At 40.7% G+C, this 13385-nt stretch overlaps 1 protein-coding gene across 1 annotated transcript in view; it reads left to right on the top strand.

The window, feature by feature from the left end:
* Positions 1-13385, top strand: part of DRD2 (dopamine receptor D2) — a 1132644-nt gene that overhangs the window by 692351 nt on the left and 426908 nt on the right. The gene's annotated exons all lie outside the window — the stretch shown is intronic.

Below are 13385 nucleotides of genomic sequence, written 5' to 3'. Positions count from 1 at the left end.
CACTATCTTATGCAACACATTATATACATTGATTTACACACATATGATTTATTGTCAAGCGCTTTGACACCTTGCATTATGATGAGTAGGGCTATAGCGCTATAAAAGAAATAAATCCAATAGCAGAATTTTAATTGTTATTTGTGTAAATACTGGGATAAACCAACACATCCAACATTCCTACAGTGTGTTTATATTTCTATGCTCCAGCGACTGAACTTAGTCAAATGCAGGCCTCTCTTAAGTACCTGTGAAGTGACAAGCTGTGCGCATTTGTTTTCCCTCAATTGCTTTTAGGGATGCACCTTCCTGCTCACCGGCCTCACCCCCCATAGCTTCCAGCCAGGATACTTAACCAAAAGGAGGCCTGATGGCCCCTTGATGTTGACCTTTGTTATGGGTTTAGCTGAAATTTGATAAGCCCTCTCCCCGTCCTGCACTGGGACAGGCTCGTCTTTACCTAGCATACAGCAGCAAAGGTAAACGTATTTATTGGCATTTTTCTGTTTCTATTTATAAATACAGACGAAAGAAAAATATTCCTCAGAAATTTATACAAACTACGCCATCATGTGACAGGCTGCTACATGAGCCAGTGTCAAGAATAAAGTGCTGGTGCCAAGCACTGGAAATCACCAGCTCAAATCAAGCACTGCCCTCTGGGCTGTCTTTGCCTGGCGCCCCTGGACATGCTGTCTGGTTGACACTTTGTTGACATTCTGCTATACATAAGTTGTTAAATGTGCTTATCTACTTGGTGCCCATCCTTTACCTTATCAGTCTGGGTTAGTGTAGCAAGGTCCCAGAATTGGAAAGAAGGAATCCAAACACGATTCAAATGAAAGAATCCAAAAATGTAGATTTATTCCGAGACAAGTAAACCCACGACTGATCCAAACAGAGGAGTAGCAAGATCTGACATCAAGACACATTAGAATTTAGAACGATGAGCTAACATTCTACCGACATCACAATACTAGTTATAGCCCCATCATTGATAATAACACAGATACACATTTCTACCATTTACCACTTACCACAGTTAGTTACTTCTGGGCCTGGAAACTGGAGTAAGACTGCATCACTCTACAGAAAACCAAAAAGTTTAGCTGGAATTGCGAATTCGGCTCTGTTCCTGACTGGAAATTGAGTAAAAACACCTTTTCCTTGTGGCCCCATAGGGTGTTGGCAACTAAGCAGTCCCAGGAAGTCTGGGTGACATTAGAAGCATCAGAAAGGCAGTGGCAGCTGCTCCACTGGGGGAAATGGGGTTTCCCCCCACTCACTGAGAGCAGCCCACCGCATAAATATTACCACGTTATTTTAGCTTTGTTTGCCTTCCATTATTCTTCCTCCCGTGTGGGCGTAACATTCTTCGCTTAGGGGTGTAGCTTCGTCATTGAGTCAAAGCGAGGCCAATACTGAAATGCGCGTGTCTGTTTGGGCAGGTGTCTGGCTGTGTGCAGCCTGACATGCGCAGTCCAGGGCTCCACTATCTGGACTCTCAAGGACTGCACAGCCCCAGCCTCCAGGGCAGCGATGGAGCATCGGTTTAACCTGCTCAGCCAGATCCTGGTGCTGTTCTCATGTCAGTGTCTGGATCGGCTGGTACCACGTCTCCGTTGGCCCAGCATGCACAAGGGCAGGCACGGCAGTGAGGGGGCAAGTTGATGACAGAAAATTGCCAACCAATATGTGGCTTTAATTATAAGCCACACGGTGATTGGCCATGTTCCAGTCTGGTGGTTTACAGCCTGCATTGTCTTCCCTTTGCACGCAGTTCCCCGGGCGACGATTGTGGCCTGTGTGCGTGCGTAGGACCTGCCCGAGGTTAGGGAATCCTACTGTGAATCCGACTGGCGACCCCATAAGTACAACATTTCAGATAAAATCACGTTATGACTAATTTCTATACATCTCAGTTGCACCTTAGACAGACAGGCAGATAGGGCGAAAGAAGACCCAAGCATCTGTCAGTTGCAATCATTAATGACTGCTGGAACAGGAACAGAGGCACGGAGCCTCGGACGAGCTCACACCGCGCCGGGCCTTCAACGGAGACAGACGCTCCGGTTTTCTTGAACACATTTGTTGTGTATTTCATGCCCTGATTTATTCTCTGCGCTGGGTATCCATGAACAAACCTTGGACACATCGCTATCAGTTTCGATCTTTCTACTGAAGCGACACGGATTTAAAGACCCTTCAATACCAAGCCCTCTTACCCGGCCATTTTCTCTGTGGAACCACACCACTAGGTGGTTTAATTAAAGTACCCTCCAGTCGGGTTGCCCCTTATTGGTCCTGATGAAGACCCGCAAGGCCAAGGTTTAAACATCCACATAGGCCATCAAGACGGGTCGAAACGTCGACGCCCACCCTTTGCTACCTGGGACACAATTCCAGTCCTCCGTGCAAGACCACTAATGGGGTCTTTTTTCTGAACTATACTAATTGTGTTCTCAATAAATGTGACCAGGTTTTTGGCTTGTGTACGGTGAATTACAACCGATTCACATTGCCTGTAATTGTAACTAATTGATCACCCCTACTACTATGCATCTTTCATTTCTTGTTCTATCCACGCACTTTTCAATCACTTTCCTCTGATGCACGTTTCCTCTTGGAGCAACCTTGTTCTGTTTTATGAATATTGCAGTAAAATTACCAAAACTATAAAATAAATGTATATATAACGGCTTTCAGTGTTTTGGTGGTTGTCCTTTTGCTGATTAGAATGACCTATTCAATATTACGAGCCTCTGTTTAAGTATAATTGTGTCTAGGCTCCTGATTAGTTAACTAACTGACTAAGTAAAACATATTACACACTTATCAATCATTGGATAAGGACCATTGTTTTTGATATTAGGAACAGGAACAGAGACAGAACCATGTAAGCTACATCTCTTATACGCCTTTATGCTGTCTTGGTGTCCGCCATATGTCTGCCGTAACTGAGAAAGGCTGGAAGGGCAGTTTGAAAGTGAGTGATGTGAAAGCTGAACTTGAGAACATTTCTGGTGCTGGGTTCTTTGGCATGTGGCAGATGCACCTTTGATAGTCTGACATGGCCCAAAACAGAGTCAGAGATAAGTAGCAGTGTGCCCTAAATATAGTTGAGACATGAAATCAAATTAGAGACTGTTACATGAGACTGAAATAACCTTACCCCATTCGTGCTACCACCTCGCTGATTTTTCCCCCCAAAAAGTTTAAGGTTAACATCAACCACTTTAAGTGGCATCATTTTAAATTTATCACCAGGAGCCTCCTCGCCACTAACATCCTTTAGGTATGTATCAGCTGGTCAAGTGTCACGTGTTGACCTCCCTGTTTATTTCACTTTATGAGTTTATTCTTCCGCATCTGCTTCGTGCTGCTGAATCTGCACTTTAAGGTGGGACCCTACTTTATTAAGCTGACCTCCCACTACTCTGTCACTTTCAAGCTTCATTCAGTGACTGCCTGACCCTTCTTTCGATACATACCAAGCCCACTTACAGCCATGGAATTGTATACTACAATACCGGTCTGTTCCTGCTCACTAGGAGCATGCCTGTTCCCACCACCGCAGCACCCCATGTTCAACTATTAATCTGCACCTATTATTTCCCTCCACTTTTTGGGCATATGAGATTTCATTGTTTTATTTTCAAAGTTCCCCCAAGTTAGTTATTTACATTGGGCAATCTTAGCAATCCTTTATTGACTGTTACTTACGTCTTACGTGGGCAATTCATTGTACATGTGGCCTGATGCTGGGGATTAATATGCAAAATTGGGTCTTATTTGGAACATCATTTTAATGTTGAATGTTTTATTTATGTTTGATGCGCTCAATGAACACATCAAACATAATCACATACAAAATTTTGCTTTACAATTATTGTCATGAAAGCCTGTGTGCCAAACCGGTGTACTAATAGAATTGCAATTAAATTCACTTTTCAAACATCCAATATAAAAATTGGTCTGGGGCCCTCTCTAAGCACATGCTGAGACATTTGCTCTTATTTAGTGATATTAACTTACTGCTTCCTTAATGGTTTTCAAGCAAATTCTTTATTAAAATGTGGTTTATAAAGGAACCATTTGGCCCACTAGTTTTCAAAACTACCCAAATATACTATGGAAGTTATGCTCAGTGATTCAAACACTAAAGTCAAACTCGTCACCAACATTACGCTCGCCACTTTCAAAAGTTACCAGCCGCCACTGTATAAAAGGCGCTGTGGGGAATTCCTAAAAATTAGAATCCACATGATTCTGAAGGACATTTGTTAATTGGTGTATTCAAAAATGTATTGGTTACTTGGCCAAGTTTAATACATGAATATTTCCTGCAGACGAGTGACATTGTTTTAAACAGCTGCCTTATTCGCAATATATTGTCCCTTATATACTAAGTGGTATTCCTCTGTTCAGTGCCCGAAACTTGAAAGCACTGGTGCCATCTAATGGCTATTAATATCTTCTAGGTAGAGCTGTAGCCAATCTGTTTGGTATTGATTTTCACTACAAAAATAACTTTTAATACTAAAAATATATTATTTTCTTTTATGACTATCTGTTTATCCCTCAAGAAAACAAATAGGTGGTGGATGGAAGCTTGAATTCCTCTCACTAACTGGTAATTACTCAGGCTGCATTGCAGTCCATTGTGTTTTTTTCTACTGTGCCCCTCTGTACAGAAATCAGCCACATGCTAACCATGCTTAGTGAAGCTAAAATAGGAACAGGACAGTCTGAAGTGCAAGAAAGTTTCCACTCCAGGTGGGAAAACAAGCAAACCCACTCCCTGATCCCTACATTCAATTTACTAATTAATTATTTGATGTGTCTTTTCAATCATTTAATTGTTGTCTGTATAACTAGACTAATTTTTAAATTATTCCTTGACTTGAATATTGTTTTGGTACTGCTGTTCATACACCACATGCCTATTCTCTGAGGAAGGCCTTGCTGTTTGGGAATGTGGTGAGACTTTAATGCAGAGGAATCTTTACCATGTAATGATTGCTCCAATGTATGTGCTAACGGTTTCCTGGTTCTTGAAGTAACCTCAAACTACACATCTGGTCCTAAAGTCAATCCTGTCCTCCATTAAGGCAATGCTAAACCTTTGGAGAGAAAATAATTCTTCGTTGGTTAGGATCTTCCTGAGGCAGCACTAACAATACAGACCGCAGACACCACATCCGAGCAGCATCTTTGTGGAACCTGGCAGCCAGTCAGAAACCTATTTTCCATAGTCCTGATATCAAACCTCCAAAGCAACAACAGGACAGTTTTCAAGGATTTTCTTTCCTCCAAGTACTTACAAGGGACTCCAGCATGGCAACATGTTATGTGTAGGGAGAGAACACCTTCTTGCAACACCTGTGCATCTAAATGATGCTCTACCCCCAACCCCTTGTCGTTTTTAGATGTATTTGTTATTTTATTAACATATGCAGTCAATAGAATTGTTATAGACATGCACTCCTGTATGTAATTCATTGACCAGTATGCTTCACTGCATCACATATACACTGTTTACAAAACAAAGTTGCATTCGATGAGCTAATAGGTTTTCCTATGGTAAACGGCGTTTACTTAGCATGCGTTACTTCGCATGCCATTACTACACAGACGTTAGTACGCACGCGTTTTTAGTTCGCATACCTTTCCTACGCAAGTCGGAACAGCGACTTGCGTTAGGGGGGGGAAGGTGTTGGATTTAAAATCCAACACCTTCCCTAGTGTCCGCATAGACTGGAGTTGGAATAGTAAATTATACTATTCCAACATCCAGCACCCCCTACTGCAATTCGTTGTTCCGAATTGCGTAGGAAAGGTATGCGAACTAAAAACGCTGTCGTACTAATGACCGCGTAGTAATGGCATGCGTACTAAACGCATGCGAAGTAACGTCATATATTCTTTCCTATAGTTTAAATAATGTTAATGCGTCTGAATGGGGCTGATGTAGTAAGAGAAGACAAAATGCAATGCAGCGTTAGCAGAGCAACAGAAAGTGGGGGCAATTTAAAAGTATGATATTTCATCATCTCTCACATAAGTTTATGGTTAAGTACTAGACATAGGCTTACAAAAATCCTCCCACACTAGTGTATCTCTTTCTAATGCTTGAAAAATGGGTAACTGATGGGGAAGAATTTCTAAGCATGTATTACAAATGCGCGATATCAATTTTTTTACTGAAAATTAGTAGTTTTCCATTGGGAAATGATATACATAGGGGCTTATTACGATGTCGGGCGGACGCAACCGTCGCAGATAGGGGTCCAACCGGCCTATGGTCGGCTGTCCCAACCGCTGAATTATGATTCGACCACACATGGTGCGGTCGCAAACTCCCTTTTCCATATGGGAGCATGTGCTACGGTCAGAAGCCGGCCTCAGCACAAACTCCCATACAGAAAAGGGAGTTTGTGTTCAACCCTGCACCGCGTGGCAAGCACCTCAGGCTGCAGGAAGAAGGGGGCCCTACTCACTTTCCTACCGGCTTTCCATGTCAGAAAGCCCGGCATAAAAAGCCTGTCAGAAGCCGAGCATCGTAATCCAGACGGAGTAAAATGCCATCCATAGGTACAGGGCTGGACTGAAAACCCAAGGAAGCCATGGCAATTTTGTCAGTCCAGCACCCCCCTCCACAGGTGTGAAGCACTGCTGCTTTTCTTAATGGGGACAATATTGCAGCACTGCTGTAGAACAGGCCCTCAGTAACAAAACTGGCCCACACCACTACAAAAATGGCCCACACCCTCCCAGTCTCCCGGGGAAACCCCTGCCATTGCCAATCCGGCCCAGCATAGGAATTACGTGCCGGTTCCGACTGGCAGATGGGCTCCTTTAGCCCGTCCGAAACCAGCTGGAATGTCTGACCAGTTTCGAAGCTGACAGCCTCCATAGTAATGAGGCTGTCAGTTTTGAAACCGCAATGTGGTGCGTAAAACCTCTGAACTGTGGGGCATATCAACAAGGGCTTTATCTCTGCTTTTTTGGCTTTAAAAGCCAAAAAAGGAGAGATAAAACTAGCGCCCTATCAACAACAGGGTGCTAACACGCAAATTTGCATGTTAGCACCCTTTTACTCTACGCTTCTCCTTGCATCTCTAATGAGATGCAAACGGGGCGTTCCAGAGTAAAATAGGAGAAATGTCGCTAAGCGACATTTCTCCTATTATCAAGAATGTCGCTAACCCTGTTAGAGACAAAAAAAGCAGCGCCAACCGCGGTTAACGCTGCTTTTTTACGTCTGCTAATTTTCAGACTTAGCCATGATATCCTATGGAAGGAGGATATCATGGCTAAGTTTGCCTGTCCCTATCAACAAGGTAACGTGTGATTATCGCTGGGTTTCCAGCGATAATCTCACGTTAGCCTGTTAGCGTGTAGATTTTTATCGCTATTGAGATAAGCGTTGCTAATAGCACGCTATCTCAGCGATAAAAATTCACGCTAGCCGGCGATAATTATCCTCACGCTAAGAGTGCTGAGCGATAATTATCGCCGGTTGTTGTTGATATGCCCCCAAGTTCGGAAACTTTCCGAGCCTCATCGTAATTGGCCCCAAAGTGTGTCAAATGAATTCAGCTGATATTTCCAATAACATTAAACACAGGGGCGCATAGCTTAAATAGGATAGTCAAGTGACATCCTGAAGGAGGCTTGTTCACACAGAAAATGTCGCTTGCACGTGGTTGTACGGTTTACACGACTCCTTTTCTACTTTATCCCGTCCCTTCGCTGGCAAAAAAGATGTGAAATTGCGCGATTGCGAAATGAGAATTTAAACCGCAGGATTTCCCCAGCGCGATAAATATTTTGCTTGGGCTTAGATGGCAGCCCATGAAGAACTGACTGAATGGTCCAGGGTCACACACCTCCGATTTGTAAATAGAAAGAATATGTGCTGGCTGTGACAGAACGTTTTGTTTGACAGCAATAGGTTCGACACACGCAGAAAAATTACAGTCATGGAATAAGGCAAGCAGTTCTCACGTTTATAAAAACGTGCGGAATGGATTTTACTTTTCTTGAGGTAATGGAATAAGTAAACGTCCTGGGTGTCTATTCATGTTTCAAAGATGACTGAAAATGTATGTTAGCTTTGATCGAATTTTGCGTCAATGCTTCAAAGGCCCTGTGAGAATCCTTGCTTTTGTTTTCTATTTTATTTTACCAGTTGATTGAAGTGAGTTCAAATTCAAAAGTCAAGCAAAATGGCATGGAACTGAGCAAGCACATCTTGATCAGACTCAGATAAGGAACAGCTTCTCTGAATCCACTACCCTCAAGGGGATTTCATTTCAACTAGAATAGAAATGCCGCAGGAGGCAAGACTAAAGTGGTCCATGGAACGTAAACTGGCATATTTCATGCTTTTGGATGGAGAAATAGATAATAATTCGAGACATTTGAATGCAGGCATCCTGCAAACAGTAAGTAGAAAAGTAGGGGTGTGGAGATTTATAATTTCCAGAGGAAAAGAGTTTGCAGGCGATATTTCTAGCAAAAACACATTTTTTCAAGAGCAATGCATCAGGGCAGGAATTTGTTCACCTCAAAGCCTTTACTTTATGGGGTTCTTGCCATTTAAGTGTTTTTAAAACTTCACTAAATGTTTAAGTTTAGTGAATTTTTCAATATATATATTATTCGCAGCATTCCCTACGGGGAGATGCTGCGTATCAGGCGCATCTGTAGCACAGAGTCCGATTGCCTAGCGGCACAGAATTTGAGCAAATTACGTTTCCTAGCTAGGGGTACTCTGTTTCAACAATTGACAACGCCATACGCAAGGCTAACTGCTTGTCTAGAGAGGAGGCCCTGATCAACAAGGCATCAATTGTCACACCTGTCCACACCAGGGAACCAGTTAGATTGATCTGGACATACAATCGTCAACACCAAGCACTCAGAAAAATCCTGAAGAAAAATTGGAGCTTGGTTTGCAATGACCATGTCATTGGGGATCTAATGGCAGCCAGTCCAGACATCACCTTCAGGAAAGCTCGCTCTATGAGCGATGCTTTAGTTAAATCTAGTCCTGAGATAGGTTCCAACACAACCTGGTTTCAGTCTTGTAAAGGCTTCAAGAGATGCCCTAGCTGCAAAGCGTGTAGACAAGGTGTCAACAGGACGCAGTTCTCGATCCCGTTTTGCGAAATTCCTCGTTCCATCACAAAACCACTTACTTGTAAGACCGAGTACGCCGTGTATGTGCTGAAGTGTCCTTGTGGCCTGCAATATGTTGGTAGTACCAAGTTGCAGGTCCACAAACGGATACTCCAGCATATACGGGCAATAAATGGTAGTGATGCCTCTTATCCGGTGGCACGCCATTTCAAAGAACAACATGACAACAAAAGTGAACTATTAAAGTTCTTTGTCATTGATGCAGTGCTCCCTTTAAGACGTGGAGGCAACAGAGAAGCATTGCTTCGTGCTCTCGAAACGAGATACATCCTTGAACTAGACACGAAGACGCCGCAGGGCCTTAATTCCAGTGAGGACCTCTTTACTTGCCTTTAAATTGGGTTGTTTTAGATTTGACTCCCCATGTGTTTAATAATTTCAGATGACACACCCTTTGATATACTTTGCATTTTACATGTCTTCTCTGCATCTAGACATATTTCGACACTTGTCAAAATATTGGCTAATACATGGATTATAACAAGGGCTCCCTTATATGCACTTTACAGTAACCCCCCATGTTACTTTGGGCTTGTAGGTTGCACTGCGTCCATAAGGCAATTAGCAGTGTTTGTGCAATATGTCCTGGCCGACAAATTAGTGTTCAAGTTGACAGTGCACTTCTAACTTAAATTTGTTAGATTATACCCACTTGGGTTTGATGTTTTCTGCTAATTTTGCACATTATTTGCTCGCTTTGAACATATAGGAAAGCATCAATTTTCAACTCTGTATCAAATAACTTTATTGCTTTCTGTTACACTCACACGAAACCAAAAAAAACGTCGTTTTGAGTTATTTTACCATGGGTTACTTGCTAGAAACAATTTTATTATATGAAATTTGTATTATCAGTATTTTAACTGTTTGATGCAGGTGCTCTTCGTATTACTGCCCTGTTTTGATGTTATCCAATGTTTAAGAAACTTTTCTATGTCTATTCATGCAAAGCTTCAATCAGCCAATTGTGTCATCTTAATAATTAGCATTTTGCACTTTAAAAAGCGGGATCACAACTCCCATGGCGTCATGTGATCAAGGCCTCTGGTAGGCTGAAACGCGTAATGCAGGCAGTGCTGTGAACTAAATAAAACATTCTACTCACTCGCAATCTGGGTCGGTTCCCGTTTGTTCCTGCTCTCCTTCAAGATTGTTGGCGTGCAGGAGTGCTTCAGGCGGAATCCTCGTCATATATATATATATATATATATATATATATATATATATATATATATATATATATATATATACATATATATATATATATATATATATATATATTCACTTAAAAAACCATAGGTTTCACACATGTTATAGTTAGCTGGACATTTCACTCGTAAAAAACCTATGAAATTCCCCCGTTATAGTTACTGTAGGCAACTATAACTCACGCGACCGCAATCCTCTGCTGATGACGTCAGATATTACATCACTGTATTTAGACACTTATTTACCCATGTCTTCTTCCTTTAATCTTTAGCTATACATATATTACAAATATTTATTTTTCATAAAACACATATGTCATCAGTGATGTAATATCTGACGTCATCAGCAGAGGATTGCGGTCGCGTGAATTATAGTTGCCTGCACTAACTATAACGGGGGAATTTCAATGGTTTTTCACGAGTGAAATGTCCAGCTAACTATAACATGTGTGAAACCTATGGTTTTTTAAGTGAATTTGCAAGGTTTTTTAAATGCTAAATTATGTATTTATTTATTTTTTTAAGGTTTTTGACCGTGCGCATACCGTACGCGCACGGTGCGCTTCACGCACCGTGCGCACGCTGTGGTCGCCCACGTTACGCAGTTCGCAGAATTTGTCCGTTTCTACCGTACGCGCACGGTACCAGTTTGAAGAGGGGGTTTATCGAAAGTCGTTCTGATCAAGCTGCTAATTTCAATACTGATAATTTACTACAAATGTTACCGTCAGCATCAAGTAAAGCGATCATGCGATAACTGCTGGGTTCTGATTTGGGTCACGTTTATAGAGGGCTTCTAATTCACATCCTTTTCACGATGAAGGAATAATTTAGGAACTAAAAATAGAATTAAAAGGGGACATTAAAAGAATAGACCAGTTTGCTATGTTTTCCTTTAATATAGCATTTCAGATCCCATTAGGGTCAGGTGCACAATACGTTTTAAGTTGAGAGATAACCAAACTAACATCCCCGTTAGACATTTCACCTATAGCATTTGCAGACGGAGTGTCCACCTTCACTACGTGTTGCCCACCAGAGCCATAGAATTCAGTAAGGTAAATATTCCATTTGTTATAATTTATATACTACTCCCCTCAATTATACTTCTTATCTTGTCCAGAACCTATGGGTGACAAGAATTTTTCATATATTTTTTTAATTATGGAATCATGTAATTCCGTCTATAGGTACTATTGTTGTTTACATTTCAGTTCACGCAGAGCAGACCTTAGATAATTTTTTGTGTCGCATCTTGTTGTTTATAGTGTTGATGTTATTTTCTTTCAAAGCCTCCTAACTTTCTGTTTATAACTTTGTGTCAAATTTAGAAAATTTGTGAACCAATAATTTTCAGATTTTAATTAGAGCTAGGTATTTTGGTTTAAAGAAATGTAAGCACTTCAAGAAATATATTTTCCCTTTCCAATACATTCAGATTATACCTGCCCATAGAGATATTAATTAGAATTGATTTAATCTGAGGATATTCCCACAGCTCTTCTAATCTGTAAATTAATCGACAATTCCATTCAATGGATCATAATCTCTTCAATATTTAGGGAATTGGGCTGTTTACCAGTGCGTAACTCCTCATGCAACCATTTCAGCATAATTAACTATGAGTGATGATCGCTTTCTTTTCTATCCCCAATCTTAAAGTTCTGACATTTATCAAAATATGTAACATGTACATAAGTGTAATCTAAAATAGATTTATGATTATCTAACTGATAAGTTTGATTTGGGCTTGATTGTCCTAAAACATCCCCTTTATTGTACGGGAGTTCAAATCATTAAAAAAAATGCAATATCTTTTATTAATAGGCTTCTGCTCAACAAAAGAGTACTTTAAAATTGGAATGCCAAACTAACCCTCTTCAGAATCCTCATCTGCTGTTACATCACTTTCATGCAAAAGGTTTGCGTTAAAATCCTCATTGATAATAATCATTGCATGCTTAATGACTTCAATTTGATCTTCTAAGAGAGACAGACAAGAAGAAAGACAAACAAGGTATTTTAGTAAAGGAGGTGGGGAATATATATTAATAATCAAATGTTTTGAATCATCTAAAAACGTAATCAACACAGCCAATATGTAAGGAGATTTAAATAACACAACTGAGTATTTGAGCTTTCAGTTAGGATTGATTAACGAGTAATCCTACACTAGGCCTGCCCATTTTGTTCTTGATAGCCTTTACTTCAAACACCTCAAAACATGGATCCATTCTCCAAGATTCCTGAAGACAGACTATATGGTTAACAGTTAAAAAATTGAAAAGCTCTGCACCACTTGATTTTAAATGATGATTTAGGCTGGCCATGTGCAGATATTAATATGATTTGCAGAAACTTGTAAGACTTTGTTAAGAATATTGCCTCCATGGTCCTTGAACCATTTCACCGGCCTCCAGAATTAGCTGATCTGTACATCTCCTTAACTTCAATTGATCATTGTCTTGGAATGTGATATTTCGTATACCAGTGGTGAATTAGAGACACACTAATTCTAACCTTTTGAAATTCATTCATAATAGACATTTTCTGTCCTTTGAAGTTGTTCTTGAAAACAAATTATTTATCTCCTGAGAATTGGTTTCTATTTTGTAGTTTCTGTAATATTGTCAGGGATTTTTTCTCCTGTACCATTGTGCGAAAGAATCACCTATGCTTCAAGTAAGATTTGTCCATAGAGCCAAAGACAAACGTGTACAGGTAAACTTTTTCCCAGACCCTGGATCACAATGAACTTTACCGACAATGAGTCATCCGATTTCAAACTGGAAAAAGTGGCAAATTCCTTCAATATTAATATGTTTTGTCTGTTTAGAATGTCATGTCTACCTTGAGACTGATACTGCAGGCAGAAATCAATCTGAACCGAGGCCAAATCTGCATGCAATTAGAAGTCAAACAATTCGGAGGAAATGCTGTAATTGAAGAAGAAACCTTTGAAGGTTGATT

Source organism: Triturus cristatus, chromosome 3_2 (assembly GCF_964204655.1).
Source record: "Triturus cristatus chromosome 3_2, aTriCri1.1, whole genome shotgun sequence".
NCBI classification, from domain to species: Eukaryota; Metazoa; Chordata; class Amphibia; order Caudata; family Salamandridae; genus Triturus; species Triturus cristatus.
The sequence above is the reverse complement of the archived record's forward strand: the minus strand, read 5'-3'. Positions and strand labels throughout refer to the sequence as shown.